Consider the following 12,316-nt stretch of genomic DNA (forward strand, 5'->3'; position numbering starts at 1 on the left):
TTTTAATTCCTAGAACCGCATATGATCCCCTGAGTGCCACTAAGAGTGACCTTTGAACACAGAGCCTGGAATAACCACTGAGAACTGCCAGGTATGGCCACAAAACAAAAAGAAAATTACTAAAAAAAGACATCAAGAGGGAGGTTTTTGCTAAACTCACTTAACAGGATTCTTGTTAAAGACAGTTCAGGCCAAAGTGATTAGTTGTTAAGGGTAAAAGGACAACATAGCAGAAATTAATTGCTAAAACTGAGCTATAGTTGCCAGGATAGGGCCCAAGAATGAGGTCTAGTTGAAAAGAGAGCTTAGTGATGAATGAGGTGTTGGAATTATGTCCACAAGAAAACATTATTAGGAGTATTGTAAACCAAAAATAAACCAATTTAATTTTTAAAAAGGAAAGAAAAGATGGGCCAGAGTAATAGTCCAGCAGGGAGGGCATTTTCCGTCCATGTGGCTCACTCGGGTTCTATTCTCAGTAGCCCAAGTAGTTCCCTGAGCAACACCAGGAGTAATTCCTGAGTGCAGAGCCAGGAGTAACCCCTGAGTATTTCTGGGTGTGACCCAAAAAGCCAAAAAAAGGAAAGAAGAAACTAGAGCTTAAAATAATATGTCTAAAATTTAATTGATTCTACTTCACTTCTTTTGGCCATTGTACTTTTTAATCATTATAATCTAAATATACCTCTAGCCTCCCCCATTATATATATATATATATATATATATATATATATATATACACATCACTGTCACTGTCCTCCCGTTGTTCATCGATTTGCTCTAGTGGGCCCAGTAACGTCTCTATTGGAGACTTATGTTGTTACTGTGTTTGGCATATCGAATACATCACGGGTGGCTTGCCAGGCTCTGCCGTGAGGGCGAGATACTCTCGGTAGCTTGCCGGACTCTCCGAGAGGGGCGGAGGAATTGAACTCGGGTCGGCCATGTTGGCTTCGTGCAAGGCCAACGCCCAACCGCTGTGCTATAATCAGGAGATATAATATTGGTCCAAAAATATTTGTAAGCACACGGCCTCTAACCCTTGTAATATATTACGGGGTCACACCAAGGATCAGATCTGAAAAGGAGAAGCGGTCCTCAGAACCTCCTATACTCTCTTTACCCAAACCTATTCTTGGTCATAATAGCAGTCTTGTTCTGCAGTCCTGTGGTAAGTGAAGATAAACATGTCTATTGGACTTACATTCCTAACCCCCCACTTTTACAGGTTGTGGATTGGACCATGCCAGGATCTCGTGTTTGGACTAACAATTCCTTCCTTTTACCCTCTCCTTGTGATTCACAGATGCCTCAGTTACCTTTTGAAGAAGGGACACCTTTTAACTTTTCTCTAGGATATTCACTCGATCCTGTTTGCATTGGAGTGCCTCTATGTCTTTCTCTTCACCCTCAAACTTGGATTCATACCAAACCCCCAATGCAAACAACTTCTGATCACTGGCAAAGGAATTATTCTTTTACACGTTTCCTTTCCATTGATGTGACACCCACTAACTTAACCTCTCTAGGTCAACCTTCCATTCCACTTTGTGAATTTATCTCTACGAAAGATTGGCGATATTTGCCCAGAGAGTGGACAGATTGCCGGTCCCCCTAGGCAAACTATCGCATCGTGATGACTACGAGTTGATAGACTGGGGACCTAGAGGCAAGTTCGTCCCTGATTGTGTTGATGATTCAGATTATACTAAATGCCATTTTCTCCCTGCAGCCAAGTAGTGTATCACTTCTCCTTTTAGTTCTCCTCCAAGCTTTCATACCCAGACCCACGAACTACTGGAATGGCACGATGGGGGATATGCTCCCCCTAGCCCTAGAGCTGTCTGTAATGTAACACTCTATCCGGAACATACTGACCTATGGAAGGTGGCTGCAGCCCTAAGCCCTGGCCACTATGGGATAGATACTTGTGTGACTCTGAACAGCACAATTTCATTTATTATATCAGTTACAACTCCTCTTTCTGTGTGCAGGCATGTGTCAAGCATCCTTATGTGTTTGCTCGAGGCACTCTTTCTTTTGACCCTGTCAAAAAGAAGTTTTCGTGTCGTGATTGTGCATTATTTACCCGTCTCAATTCTTTCCTCTCAGTCCAAGATTCTCTCCACAGTATAATTTTATTAAAGGCCAGATCACCCCCACAGTATAATTTTATAAAGGCCAGATCACACATATGGCTACCAGTGAACCTGACCAGAGAATGGCAACGCTCCCCTGCTGAAGGACTCCTGACCGAAGTTGTGACACGACTGCCCCGGCATTCCCTACGATTCCTTGGACTCCTGATTGTGGCTATCCTGGGACTCATTGCTGTGACCACTACTGATGCTGTTGCAGGAACAGCTCTTCAAACCTCAATCCAGATGCACGATTTCATCAAAACCTGGCAAAATGACTCTCACCACCTCTGGGGAAGGCGGGCTACCGTCAACCACGATGTTGAGCAATGATTGGACACTTTACAACAAGCACTACTTTGGGTCCGGGGGCGGTTTGATATCTTAGAGCAACAAATGAGACTGTTTTGTGACTGGAATTTTGTGACTGGAATAGCTCTTCTTTCTGTGTAACCCCCCATAGATATAATGGGTGTGCTCATACTTGGGACAAAATCAGATACCATTTGCAAGACCTGAAGGGAAATGTGTCTCTAGATACTCTCGCCCTTCAGGATGAGATTGTTTGAGGGTTTAAGGATAAACTCCCAGATGTTCAGTATGAGAATTTAGCCCAGGGTATTGTGGACGCATTACAGGGCCTTGACCTGAGGTTATGGTGGCAAAGCATTACCCACGCTATTGGTAGTGCTGGTACAGCCTTATTAATCATGTTCAATCTACTGGTTATAGGATGTTATAGGATGCTGCCTCTTTCGGAAAAGACTAGCTAATGCTGAATCCATGACCCATCGGAACTATTATAATCTTTGGCATTTTGTAAACAGAAAAGGGGGAGATGTTGGAGTATAAGGAGCTTAGGTTTATCAGGTTGCACCCATCACAGTGTTCCCAAGTCACAAAATTACTTTATTTGTCTGTAACTACTTCTTTGTGCTCTCTTCCCTAACCAATTTGTAATGTCGGATCCTTCTAGGACACTGAACTTGTACTGTAAGTTAATATTGCCTTTCTCCTCTCCTTATGTCTTTTGAATAGTTTACTTTAATGCAATGTCCTTTTTGTATAGATACAGGAAGACAATTAATATTATGCTTTATAACTTAGGAGTTAATTGGCTTTGAATATTATTTACTCCCGAGCATCTGCTTTCTCAATTTAAGTCTCAGTTGCCCTCACTTCCTAGCACCCCAAAAGCAGGGTCCCGATGTGGGACTGGATGGAACCAGGGCAAGCCGGTAAGTTATGTGCTACCCTGGCATCGAGATGGGCCAGGCCAAGGTGCCACGCTTCTTAACTATAGGTTAAGAGTTTGATCACAGACTAATGCTGTCATGACCCAAAAGTAACGACAAGACTAGGACCCTGCTAAGAATAGGAGAGATATCTGGCCTGAGCACTGCAGTCTGAGATCGAGATGACCCTAGGAGAGCAATTCTATAAGTTTAAAGTATTTCTTATTGTGTCCATACAAAATGATTTATATTATGTATGCTTATATGTTTCTTGGACATGGAGAGGAGAAACACACCCAGGGAAATCTGTTCTAGGGTGAGTTGATCTGCTAAATGAGAATCTGTCCTAGAAGCAGCTTTCCCGTGTGTTCTGACTAGCTTGGATGAGACTGAACCTTTCTCCCCTTCAACTGCCTTCAGTAAATAATTTCAGTATATTGTAAGAGGCAGCTTCCTTTTTCTCACAGAAACCTAGCTGGTCTTAGATATGCAGATCTCAGGTGCTAGCAAGGCCTGATCTTTGGGATGTAGATTCCAAGCTCTAGCAGAGTGGTCTTTGGGTTGCAAATCCAAGTGCCTGTGGCTTGTGAAAGTGCTTGTGAAAGGTTTCAGTCTTGATTTTGTATCTTCTTTCTGGAGGCCAAGATTACTGGCCTGCATTGTAAAGAAACAATGTATGTTTTGCCGCCTCAATATTCTTTCTCTAACTCCTTTTGATGACATCACTGTATTGCGCCCTTTAGAGGTACCATGGTCTATATAAGGGAGATTTCAGGGCTCTCTGAGGGAACACAGGCTGAGAGAGTCTGGGGAACGCGTGCCTGAGAGAACAGTGAAGTGCTGAGAGAACTGAAGAGACAGGTCTGAGAGAATGGGGACAGAAGCTGAGAGAACAAGGGAGCACGTGCTAGAGAGATCCTGGGGCCTCCATGACATACATCTCTTCCATGTACTAAATTGCTACTAAGACCAACCAGCCTGACCCTCATTTCCTTCCTTCCCCTGACAATTGCCATCGACCTCCCTGGAGTGGGGAAACAAACTGAGGCTACCGACCGCAGGCGGCGGGAGAGATAGGCTGCTGCCGTCCCTTTTCTCGTTTTTTTTTTTACACAGCAGTGCTCAGAGGTTACTCCTGGCTCTGTGCTCAGGAATCACTCCTGGCTATGCTCAGGGGGATATATGTAGTGCCAGCGATCATAACTAAGTGAGCCCACCTGCTGGACAAGTGCCTTGCTTACTAAACACTATCTTCATTTCATTTCATCATCCTGTTATTCGTCGATTGCCTCGAGCAGGCCCCAGTAACATCTCTTTCATCCTAGCCCTGAGATTATATCCAAGGCTCTTTAGGAGAATGAGATCCATCATTGTTACTGGTATTTGGCATATTTGGTACGCCACGGGGAGTTTGCCAGACTCTGCCCTGTGGGCAGGCTACATTCGATATCTTGAACCCTATAAACACTTCTTTTACATATTGTTTATTGTGTAAACTCAAAAAAGACAGCAACAGCAGGAGTCTATCTCTCCTGCTGCCTGTGTTCGGTAGTCCCCCCATCCCGGGGAAGTCGATGGCGATGGGCAGGCGAAGGAAGGAAAGAGGGCCAGGCTGGTTGGTCTTAGTTGCAGTTTATTCCGATCCTCTCTCCATTCATTCCTGTCTCTCTCCTCTGCCTCCCCTCCTGCTTCTTCCTCCCCCATGCTACTTCATTCTCCTTATCTATCCCCCTTAATCCTCCTTCTGACTCTGGAATCTGGATACTGATCCCCATTCCCTTTCTCCTCTTGCTCTGGAGTCTGGATTCTGATCCCCCAGCCCACTTTTTAAAAAAAATTTTAAAATTATTATTATTAGTGAAACACCATGAGGTACAGTTGTGGATTTACAATTTTTTGTGCTTGGGTTTCAATTATACAATGATCAAATATCCATCCCTCCACCAGTGCCCATTTTCCACCACCATGGATGATATCCCTCCCACCCCCAACCCCCTTATCCCACCCTGCTTCTGTGACAGGGCAATCCCTTGTGTTCTCTCTCTCCTTTTGGGTGTTGTGGTCTGCAAAAGAGGCATTGAGTGGCAAACATGTTCAGTCCATAGTCTACTTTCAACATGCATCTCCCCTCCTGGGAGGATCCTCCAAACACCCTTAATTTGGTGCTCCCTTCGCTATCTGAGCTGCCCTTTCCCCTAGAATGCCCAGCTGGCCTCTAAGCTATGGAGTAATCCTCCTGGTGCAGATTTTAGCCATTCTTGGGTATTAATCTCATATTTTGTTACTTTATATTCCCCAGATGAATGCAATCTTTCTATATCTATCCCTCTCTTTCCCCTCCAGCTCACTTTTACAGTACAGTTAAATCCCAAAGCATGAGGGGTTGAGGTAACAACACATAGGTGTGGTCACAATCAACAGGGGTAGAATTCTTTCCCTCAGGGAAAGCTGCTTCTAGGACAGATACTCTCTCAGCAGGACGACCCACCCTAGAGCTGAATCCCATGGGTCTGTTTCTCCTCTCCTTGTCCAACAAACATATAAGCATTCATAATATAAATCATTTTGTATGGATACAGTAAAAAATACCTTAAACTTATAGAATTGCTTTCCTAGGGTCATCTCTATCTCAGACTACAGTGCCCAGGCCAGATAGTCTTTCCTATCCCTAGCAGGGTCCTAGTCTCGTCATTACTTTTGGATCATGACAGCATTTGCCTATGATCAAGCTCTTAACTTATAGTTAAGAATCATGGCACTTTGGCCTGGCCCATTTCGATGCCAGGGTAGTTCACCGCTTGCCCTGGGTCCATTCAGTCCCTCGTTGGGACCCTGCTTTGGGGGTGTTAAGAACCAAGGGCAACTGAGGCTTAAGTCGAGAAAGCAGATGCCCGGGAGTAAATAATATTCAGAGCCAATTAAATCCCACATTATTATCTCATTCTTACTTTGGACAACCTGGCAGGCTACCGAATGTGAATGTAACCTGCCCACACAGCAGAGTCTGGCAAACTCCCCGTGGTATAGCCAATATGCCAAATACCAGTAACAATGATGGGTCTCATTCTCCTAAACCTGAAAGAGCATTGAATGTGGCACTTTTTAAAATCTCAGGGCTAGGACGAAGGAGACGTTACTGGTGCCTGCTCGAGGCAATCGACGAACTACAGGATGATTGTGATCGTGAATTAAATCCTAAGTTACAAAGCATAATATTAACGATTTTCCTGTATCTATACAAAAAGGACATTGCTTTAAAGTAAACTATTCAAAAGACATAAGGAAAGGAGAAAGGCAATATTAACTTACAGTACAATTTCAGTGCCCTAGAAGGATCTGACCTTATAAACGAACAGAGTCTGATTAGGGGGAAAAGCTGATTAACTGTTTGGGGAAGAGAGCAGAGAGAAGTGGCTACAGATAAACAAAGGAATGGGAGCAACTCGGGAGCACTGTGATGGGTGTAACCTGATAAACCTAAGCTACTTGTGGAGAAAGGGAGAAAGGACAAAGTAATGTCATCCTATAGTTTATATTTGTAAAGTTTAGCCAATTTAAGTATACATATAGTTCAGCAGCTGTTGTGCAAACCATTACCACAATCTAAACGAAGGATGTTTTCATTAGCTTTTCTAAAAGATTCCCATTTGCAGTCACTTCCTCTAGCTCCATCCACAGGCATTTGTGAAGGCATTCATACTTTCCTAAGACTATAAGTTACATCCTAACCTGTCAGAAATCAAAATTACCATCTGTGGGATAATTTGAGAAGCACTAGTAACCATACAGTCTAACTATTTGCTAAAAAAAAAATTTAAAAGACAAATCAGTTTAAGCTGTGTACTAGTAAGGTGTTCCAAAGAAGAGATAGGATGTTTTAAGACTTTGCTACAGACAACAAATTTTTGAAAAGGTTGCTTATTTCCACCTTGTAGAAGCCTGTATTCTCTTTTGAACACACACTTCTCCTTCACCCCTCACAACTTTCTAAATAAGTGGCAATTTGAAAATTCTTTTTAAAAAGACTTTTCAGGTATTTGTAGCTGGAGGGAAAGAATAGTGAACGGGGCCCTTGTCTTGCATAAGCATGATCTAGGTTCAATCCCTGACACCACATATGGTGTCACCCAAAGCACTACCAGAAGTAATCCTTGGGTACAGAACCAGGAGTTAGCCCTGAGCACTGCTAGGTGCTATTTATTTAAGGTGGGCACCCTTAAATAAAAAGAAAAAAATAATAAAGCAAATTAAAATGGGTGCATGTGTGTAAAATGAATTTAGAAATAAAAATAAAAAGAACCAACATCTTTTTTCTGAATTTTTGGGTCACATCCGGCCCAGGGCTTACTCCTGGCTCAGCCCAAGAGATCCATATGGGATGCCAGGGATGGAACTCAGGCTTATTCCTGGTTCTGTACTCCGGGATCACTCCTGGTGGGGTTCCAGGATCTATGTAGGGTACTGAGGTGCCAACCCAGGTTGGCTGCTTGCCAAATCAGCCCCTAACCCGCTTATTATCATCTCTACTCTGTCTGTCCTTTTTTTCAGTCTACAAAGGCAGTTTCCGGGACAGAAAGAAAAGAGTTAATCACAAGCCATAAAGATTATGTCAACATCCAGCTGAAAATAAACATATATTGAGCGTTTACAGTACTGAGCGTTTACAGTGTGCCAAACACGGGGCTCTGCACAGGGAAATGTGGCGGCTTCCCATAGCCCCCCAGAGGCCCTTCTCGGCACCTCTCTGCTTTGTTTACGTCCACCCTCCACCCCACCCCCACCCCAGTAAGGCAGCAGCGAACGCCCACCCTCGGCTCGCGCGGTGACGGGCTTGAGATAACCCAGGAAAGCTCACAGGCCATTCTTTTCCTGCCCTATAACCGGATTTGGCCTTTTGGCCTCCAGCTGCCAGCGATCAGCAGGACCCTCTGGGGTCAAAGGGGCCTGGGAAGGCGGGCGAGGTTCACCCCCCGCCGGCTTAAAGTGAAGCCTCAAAACGGTCCTTCTCTTAGATCTCAGCAAAGGCACGCAGCTCCCTCCCTTCTTGGGCCCCCCCAACCGCCTTTGACCTAGCTGATCACTGCCCTCTGCTGTAGCCAAGGCCTGTCCCAGCCCGCCGGTTCCGCTGTCCCCCAGCCGGTCTCTGCAAGGAAAATACACAAAGACCCCGAGGGAGAGCCCCGAGGCAACTGAAGTTCTGGAAAGCTAGAGAAAAAGCAATAATTCTTACAGAATTATTTCTCTGCCCTCCTGAGGACCCCCTAACCTACCTTTGCCTCTGCATCCAGGCGGGTTAGTAGTAGCTAAAGGGAACTGAGGGTGGGAGATTCAGAAAAGAGCAGCCTAAAAGGAAAATAAGAGAGAGGGAGAAGAAAAGTGTCTGCCATAGAGGCAGGCTGAGGGGGCGGCGTGGGCTTGGGGTAAGTGGACAGGAGGGAAACTGTGGACATTGGCGGGAAATGTGCCCTGGTGAAGGGATGGGTGTTAGAACATTGAATGGCTGAAACTAAATCCTGAACAACGGTAACTTTGTATATCACGGTGATTTAAAAAAAAAAAAGGAGCTGGATCCCGCACCAAACATATCCATCCTCAAGCACACAAGTTCTAGGGCACAGATGTCCTGAATTCATCCCGAAGGATATGACTTGTATCCTGGCTAGATTTCCTAGCCAGACATAATTTCTCCCTTCCTGTCCAGCACCTCCCTTCTTTCCCAAAGGAAAGAGTTACTTCTGCTCCTCCCTGAGACTCAGTTCCCCCTTCTCTAAAGTGGAGAAAGTAAAGGGGTATGGTGCCGCCAGCAGGTCAATCTGTACCTGTGAGGCGAGTGCATCAGCAGCCTGATGGCGCCTTCAGACTTACAGATACCCCAAAATTGCTGCTGTGCCTTTGGCCAGACTCCAAAAACTTGGGGCAAAGTTTACCAAGAAAGTAAACAGCCAAAAGTTAGGTATGTGGGAGACACATCCACAAACCACCTCCGGCTCAGCTATATAATTGGAGGCAAGGCCTCTCTAGTTCCTGATCGAACTGCTTAACGGCCATGATCCCAGAGACTCAGGAACAAATCTCAAAACCCACCAGGTTTTGGCAGAAATCCCTCCAGATTTAAATGTTAAAATTTCAGAATTTCAAAATCGCGCTGCCACTACTGCAGCCACTCGACATCATATGTTATTCTTAACCAGCAATAGAAAACAAATTGTCTACGTTTCCTTTTCAGCAGATCTGAGAGTTGGGGTAAAATCCCAAATAATAATGGTGGGTCTGGTGTCAAAATATTGAATGTAATCAAAGTAGAGAGAGAGTAATATGGAAATCATCTGCTCCACAAGTAGGGGGAGGATATGGGAGATGGGGGGTATACTGTGGTTTTGGGCAGTGGAGAATGGGCACTGGTGAAGGTACAGGTGTTTCATTGTATGACCGAGACAGACCCGAAAGCTTTGTAACTGCTCTCATGGTGATTCAATAAATAAAATTATAAAAAATGAAAAAAAGAGTAAGGTGGAGTTCATGCACAATTCAATCAGCTAATCAGTGGCTGAATTAATCGCAGTACTTCTACATAAAAAAGTGGAGACGACATGTAAAAGCATCAGCTATGAGAAACAAGTACCGTGCAAAAGGGAAAGCAGGCTGGTTTTCTTTTCTTTTCTTTTTTAATTTATTTTTTAATTTTATTGAATCACCGTGACATAGTTACAAGGTTTCATGTTTGGGTTACAATCACACAATGATCAAACACCCATCCCTCCACCAGTACACATTCCCCACCACCAATATCCCTGGTATACCCCCCCTCTCCCACCCTCCCCCTGCCTCCATGGCAGACCTGATTCCCCATAATTTCTCTCTACTTTGAGGCATTATGGTTTGCAATACAGACCCTGAGAGGTTATCATGTTTGGTCTTTTATCTATTTTCTGCATACATTTCCCATCCTGACCGATTCCTCTAGCCTTCTTTTTCTTAGCGATCCCTTCTCCATTCCAGCTGCCTTCTCCCCTTTGCTCATAAGGCAGGCTTCCAGCTATGGAGCAATCTACCTGTCCCGTGTATCTACTACCCTTAGGTGTCAGCCTCATGTTATGTCGTTCTATTCTCCACAAATGAGTGCAGTCCTTCTATGTCTGTCACTCTCTTTCTCACTCAGCCCCTGTTTTTTGGACACCTCTCTCTCCCTTGCTCTCTTAAGTCAAATAAATTTTATTTAGAAATTTAATAAAATTTCTCTCAACACCACTAAATTTCTTTCAATAAAATCTATTGAAAGAAAGAGAAGAAAAAATCAGGAAAAAAAGAAGCAGCGGGAGGACGCTAGAAAAGAGTCCTTGGAATATACAGATAGATGTCATAGCTAACATATTAGAATATTACAATAAATATATAGTAAAGAAATAATTACTGAATAAATTTCACTAAGTTCTCATTTTTCCCATAGTGTAACCATGACAGATCAATTGAGACAAGATGAAAGGTCAAGAAGGATTGATTAGCAACAGGTCAGCAGGACAGGAAGGAGTTTTATAGGGAAAGAACAGTGGGAAAAAGAGTGGGCTCCAGCATGAACAATAAAATCCCCTTAAGGGCTGGGCCCCTAAGACTCATTGTTATCTGCAAACTTAAATAAAGTAAAAACAAAAGAAGAAAAACTGCCCTTAGCTCTAGGCTTTTGGGCTGATAGGTCAATAAGAAAAGAACTAGTGTAGAAGAGCTAACTGCACTTAATTTGAGCCAGTTTCATCCATACTCTTTCAGAAACCAAACTTTCTCTTCTCATGGCGCTATTGGGTTGTGAGTTCTGTGCATCTGTCTATGCAGATCAACATTGTGGTCTGTGGGGGAGGGGTAAGGGAAGGGGACTGGGCCTTCAAGAGACATGCTGCAGATATAACCTAAGTCTGCACCTCCAAAGTGAGGTCCTGCACCACATTAACCTGGTGACCTCCAGGATGTGAAGATGCTTGCTATGCATTTGCAAGAATGAATTGCGTTCCCTGTGGGAACAGCTTGTGAAATGACCCTTGCAACACTCCCAGCTTGCTATCAGCCACGGCCAGAGGAATTTCGCTCCAAGCAGCTGCTTTCTGTTTTGCAATAGCTCTTGAGGCCCATCTTAGAGAAATCTTTGTTTGTGCTGACAGTCTAGGAATTCTGTCTGATGAAAGATAACCTTGATTTGTAAATGAATGGGCCTTGAATTTTCATAGCTTTTCCCAGGGTAAAGGGTAAAGGGGTGAGTTACTGAGTTTGTGTCATGCTTACCAGTGATATTCTTTTTATTGAACCCCTTTATGGTTGTATCAGTGAATAAATGAATTAAGAGGAATATGTGAATGACAAGGAAAAATGAATGGGTGAATAAAAGGATCCATGAATAAATTAGTGTCCTATGTCAGAATCAGAATCGCCTGCAGGGCTTGTTAAACACAGACATATTTTAGGAGTCCAGCAGAAGAGTTTTGGATTCGGTTAGTCTAGAGTGGGGTCTGAATATTATATTCAGGCTTTATATTCCTAAATAATTGCCCAGATCATGCTCATGCTACTGATCCAGATACCACACCCTGAGAGCCACTGACATAAGGCATCAGCTTTAAGGGTTTCTTCCCTTTAAGCCTGATTCTTGTGGCTGCAAATTTTCTGCCAGATGCCTGTCAAATTGTTGGTATATGCAGTTTAAATCCTATGTCCTGGGGCTGGAGAGATAGCACAGTGGGTAGGGCGTTTGCCTTGCATGCAGCCGACCCGGGTTCGATTCCCAGCATCCCATATGGTCCCCTGAGCACTGCCAGGAGTAACTCCTGAGTGTAGAGCCAGGAGTAACCGCTGCACATGGCCAGGTGTGACCCAAAAAGCAAAAATAAATAAATAAATAAAATCCTATGCCCTTACTTGGTGGCTGGGTGTATACGTGCCTTATCTCCAAGCATATCC

This window comes from Sorex fumeus, unplaced genomic scaffold (assembly GCF_029834395.1).
Source record: "Sorex fumeus unplaced genomic scaffold, SorFum_2.1 ptg000050l, whole genome shotgun sequence".
NCBI lineage: Eukaryota > Metazoa > Chordata > Mammalia > Eulipotyphla > Soricidae > Sorex > Sorex fumeus.